Source organism: Chelonoidis abingdonii, chromosome 16, assembly GCF_003597395.2.
Source record: "Chelonoidis abingdonii isolate Lonesome George chromosome 16, CheloAbing_2.0, whole genome shotgun sequence".
NCBI classification, from domain to species: Eukaryota; Metazoa; Chordata; order Testudines; family Testudinidae; genus Chelonoidis; species Chelonoidis abingdonii.
This window is the reverse complement of record NC_133784.1, coordinates 4,352,107-4,357,657: the sequence shown is the minus strand read 5'-3', so window position 1 is coordinate 4,357,657 and position 5,551 is coordinate 4,352,107. Positions and strand designations below refer to the sequence as shown.

Sequence of the window (5,551 nt, the reverse complement as noted above, 5' to 3'; positions counted from 1 at the left end):
CACAGCCCCCCACAGATAGCCTTGCCCTCCAATCCCTATGCACAGCCCTGCCCCCATCCCGTCCCTCTCCCTCCCCCTCCCCCTCCCATGCTGCCCCACTCCCAGACTGGCGCTGAGTATCCCCTCCACCCCCTGCAGGAAGTTTGCCCACCAGCAGCTGCTCCTGCGCCACCAGCCCGTGTCACATCTTCTCCGAGGGTGCCGCCTACCTGCACCCCTTCAACATCGAGTGCAGCCTCTTCTCCTCCACCATGCTTTACGTGGTGTGGAAGAACACGGGGCAGGCGGCCTGCCCCCGGCAGCCCCGCCTGTGCCCCCGGGGCCGCTTCCACCTCAGCGGGGCCTTCGTGGGGCTGGTGCTGGCGGCACTGGCCATCTCAGCCACCTTCGGGGTGATGATCTCCTTCGGGGTGCTGGCCAAGGCCCCCGAGACGGTCCCCGAGGCCCTGCGCACCTACTACGTCTTCAACTCGGTGCTGCTCTCCACCATGTTCCTAGCCTCGCTGGTCGGCATCCAGAGAGACCCTGCTACCGGCTCCAGAGAGACCCTGTCTCCACCGACTACTCCAAGAGCGTGGTGCGGAGCCTGGACGTCACCCTCTTGCTGAGCAGCTCTTGCGGGCCCCTGATGGTCTCCATCTTCTCCCTGGTGGCCATCTTCTTCCTGCACATCAATGGCAGCCTGCACCTCCTGGACCTCTGCTTCTCCCTCTGCAACACCATCCAAGTGCTGGGCCAGAACCTTTTCATCACTGAAGCCCTTTACTCCAGGCCCACGCACCAGCCAGATGCTCCCAACAGCCCCCCGGGCAACGACTGGGTCTTCTCCATCTCCGGAGGCCCTGCCGAAGAGCCGGTCCAGCAGGACGTGGCTGACCGGCGTGAGAGTAACTGCGCCATCTGCCCGGCCGGCTGCCACACGCCAGCCAGGATGGTGGCCCAGCTGGAGGAGCAGATGCCGGGGTGCTGGCTCACCTGCAGCAGCAGCAATGACTCCCTTGCCAAGATCTCCACCGGGGGCCGGCAGTCTCGGCCCAGAGGGGAGCCAGAACGTGTCAGCATCCGGAGGAAGATCCTGCAGAACATCTCCATCCTCCTCAACTTCTACAACATCTTGGTGAGCTGGCTCATGGCGCCTGATTGTCCAGCTCCAGGGCTCTAGCTTCCCACAGGGAGCTCTGGAGGCTGACAGTCGCACCCCCGGCTGGTGTCAATCACCGTCACTCCAACGAGCCATCACAAGCTGAGGCTCTGAGCTCAGGTCTTCGGTCCATCTTCTGAGTAGGTGCTGTGCAGTCAGCTCCAGAGCGAGCTTCGTCCGTACAGCCCTGCTGGGAGGACCCTGGCCGGGGACGAGATGGAGGCTCAGTCTCACAACCCCATTCAGCCCTTTTGAGGCTGCCAGCAAGGGGATATTAGGAGACAGAAGAGTTGTCAGTGGTGTGAATATTCGTCCACCAGAAACTACACTGAGAACCACCAAGTTGTTTTCCAGGGGTCACCAAAGAGAGGAATGCTGCCCTTGGCCACAGGGTGGGAGTGTCAGGGTCATACAGGTCAGAAATCAGTGACACCTCGTTAGTTGTTGTCTGGTGTGAGTTGTTTCTCTGCAGAATGTACCCTGGGCTGGCTTTGCTGGACAGGGAGATCACAAATCGAGGTGGGCAAATAATAGGTTTTTTGGTTCTCTGACAATCCTGAAAAATCAAAGGGAGAAAAATTGTTTTAGATTGACCCAAAACCAACCTTTTTCAGACTTTGTAGCGAAACAAAAAGTCGAAACACATTTCTTGTTTGACCCGAAACCAAAAAACCCCTCAAACCCTTGGTTCCATTTTGAGCATTTTTCAAAAGGATTTTCTAGTTGCTTTAGCCAAATCACAGGAAACGGCAGCACAAAAAGGTGCCGGTCATCGAAATGTTGAAGCGTTTCTTTTTGAAAATGTCCGAGTGGAACTTTTGGATTCTTTTCAAGGTTTTTTCCCAACTGTAATATTGACACATGTTTGCAAAAGCTTTCAGTCAACCCAAATCTGCGTTTTTTTCCTAAATAAGTTTCAGTAGAAAAATGTTGCCCGGCTCTCGTCACATGGGCCCAGATCCACAAATAGATCTGAGCCAAACGGCCCATGTAATGCCCCCTCTGCCAACAGACCCCCACCTGTCTCTCCCGGGGCCCCCAGCTTCACTCTTCCTTCCCAAAGTCAGCCCCAGGGCTTTTCACTAGAGACAGTTGGCATTTGTTTGTCCAACTTTGGAGGAAGCAGAGTAAGGAACAAAAAAAAAAAATAGCTTTTCGTCCAACCCCGATCTTTTCATTTTGGTCAACATTTTCTGGAGTTTGAGCAAAAAGTTTTAGTTTCGGGTTTTCATCAAAAAAAAATCCAAAAGAATTGATTTAGGGGGGAAAAACCTTCAAAATTTCCAGTGAAAAATAATTGACCTGTTTGCCCAGCTCTGCTGTCGCCCCAGTGAAAGCTGTTCTCCTGGGCCCGTGTGGTTCGCTGGCCACTAGCCCTCCTTTGACACAAAGGAGCTTCCAAAAAGGTTTGACTTCCCATCTAGAGACAGCTGTAACGCGGACGCTCTCCTCATCCCTCAGGGGGGCGCTGCACAGGTCCCCTTTAACTCTGACAGGGGAAGCGGTAGCTGTGGTATATCTTGACTTTAGTAAAGCTTCTGGTACTGTCTCGCATGATCTTCTCGGAAACAAACTAGAGAAATGCAACCTAGATGGAGCTACTGTAAGGTGGGTGCAAAACTGGTTGGAAAAACGTTCCCAGAGAGTAGTTATCAGTGGTTCACAGTCATGCTGGAAGGGCATAACGAGCGGGGTCCCGCAGGGATCGGTTCTGGTCCGGTTCTCTTCAATATCTTCATCAATGATTTAGATAATGGCATAGCGAGGACACTTATAAAGTTTGCGGACAATACCAAGCTGGGAGGGGTTGCCACCGCCTTGGAGGATAGGATTAAAATTCAAAATGATCTCCACAAACTGGAGAAATGGTCTGAAGTAAATAGGATGGAATTCAATAAGGACAAATGCAAAGTGCTCCACTTAGGAAGGAACAATCTGTTGCACATGTACAGAATGGGCAATGACTGCCCAGGAAGGAGTCCTGTGGAAAGGGGCCTGATCCTCAGCTTGTGCAAACCCATGGATGCCTGTGGCGCTGAGCTGATCTGCACCGGCTGAGCCTCTGGCCCTGGGACAGTGAAAGTGAATGGACTTTAAACCTCCAAACTGCTCCCCACCGTTCCGGTGGTCTGAGGTGCTGCAGGTCTCCTAGTCAGTTTCTCTCAGGCGAGGCTGGTGGGGCTGGGAGGTGCCAGCTTCCCTCTCCCTGCGCTGCCCGCGCCTGATAAGGGCCCCCCGGCCTGTGCGGAGATCAGATATTCCCAGGCGCTCCCCCCCACCCTGACGCTTTGCCCGGTGAATAAGACTCCATTGTGGGGGAGGGTTTAGGGGAAGGTGTGAGCCCTTTATCTGCTGGGTCGAAGAGCCAGGTCTCAAATCCGTGTTCGCCATGTCAGTGCATACAGGCTGTGATCAGTCACCCCTTCCCCTGCTCTGTGTTCAGCTGAATAGACGGGGCTCCATGCGGCTCTCACTCTAAGGGTGGACAGACTCAGCCCACGCAGATCAGAGATCGCTGTGTCCAGGGCGATGGCAGCAGTGCCTGATGGTACCCGCCCTGGCTCTGCCCTTCATCCCCGCATAGTGCCTGGGAGGGACAACCCAGCTGCACCCAGCACCCCTCCCACCCCTCCTCTCACACACTGCCAGCCTGAGTGCGCTCGCCACCCATCCACCTCCTGGGCTGGGTTCAAGAAAGTGGCGAATGAGGCTGGTGGTCAGCAAACAGTGCTGTGAAGATACCCGTGTGGGGAGTCACGGGGCCTGCCTGTGTGCCCAGCCAGACCTGTGGGCACTGCGCCAATACAAATCTCTCATTATAATCACTGGGCAAAGCCCAAGGGGCCCCTGTCATGTAATGGAGTCCATCCTCTGGCTCAATGCAGGATTGTTCCTGGGCCCCCTCACCAGCACCCTCGCTATGAAGCTGGGACCCCCACCCTATGGATTCTGGCAGGCCCCAGTCAAGCCCTGTCCCCACATTGCTGGCAGTGCGTGGCATGGGGATCTGCACTAAGCACCATCCGCTCTGCGCTGTCCATGCAGCACTCAGGCTGGGCGAGTCAATGCCCCAGCCAGGGACTTTTCGTTGCTGGGTGGATGGAGCGTGGCCCAGCAGGGACCGAAAGGCGTTACTGCTGGGCTGGTGCTCAGTGGCTGATGATGTGCAATAAGTTGGTGGTTCTCAGCCCCGTTCCTAATGGTTGGACACACTCTGGAGGAATGCACGAGGCCTGGCCCTGCCTTGGTGACAGGTTCAACGGGGAATGGGGGACCAGGAGCGAATGGGTTCACTAGGTATCAGGCCCTGCCCAGCTGAGTCCATCCAGGAGGTGGCCCAGCCCGGCCTTTGCCCCGTTGGGGCTGACGCCTGACCCCTTTGCTTTGCTAGGTGTGGATCCTCTACGCCTACGGGACGCGCCCGCACCTGGTGAGCCAGATCGAGCAGGCCTTCTATGGCTTCACCCTCTGGGTCATCATCGTCAAGATCTCCCTGCCGCTGGGCATCTTCTACCGCATGCACTCTGTGGCCAGTCTCTTCGAGGTGTACTGCAAAGCCTGCTGAGCGCCAGCCAGGGGCAGACCCAGCTCTGCTGGGCAGAGGCAGCACTGGCGGGGGCTGCCCAAGGCAGGCAGCGGGAAGAGGGGCAGGCAGGGATGACCGCCACACAGAGGGTCGGTGTGGCATCTACACACACACCCAAACACGCTCTGCTTTGCCCACACACATTCCAATGCATGCACACACAAAGCTGGCTATGCACTCACACCCCGTCCATCGCACAGATCTGTGGGCACACATACACACACAGACTGCGTGCACAGATGCACCCCCTGTCCTTCAGACATTGCACACAGATGTACATACACACACCCCCACACAAACTCTACCCTTTATACACATGAACCCACGTGTACACACAAACTAACACACAGTGCCATGTGCGCACACACCCTCTGACTCGTGCACACAAACACACAGTTTGATACGTGTGCCCCTAACCTGACCCACCTGCACAGTTCTGCATGTGAACCCATCACATTGCAAGGTACACGTACCCCCGACACTCTCCCATATACACACTGTAGTGTGCACCTGTCCCTCCCACGCACACGCTTTGCACTATCAATAGTGATTAATCACACTGCTCATCTAGAGAATTTTCCATCTGCAGATTTCAACACACTTTCAAATCTGCCAGAAATTTAGCCTCACAACTCCCATGCAGCGTGGCTTTATGTTATATCCTCCTTAGATGGACAGGGAAACCGAGTCACATCATGTGACTTGCAGCAGAGAGGGGCGTAGCATCAGCCTCACTAAATCACTCCCTTTATATTGACTGCAGCTGAGACTCAGCTCTCCTATGGCATGAGAGACATTGCTGTTATACTAAGCACCTGCTGTGT

The 5,551-nt window shown here is 55.5% G+C and overlaps 1 pseudogene; it reads left to right on the top strand.

The window, feature by feature from the left end:
• LOC116833938 (proton channel OTOP2-like) overlaps positions 1-4,706 on the top strand; it is a 7,682-nt pseudogene extending 2,976 nt beyond the window's left edge.
• Positions 4,707-5,551: the final 845 nt, after the last annotated feature.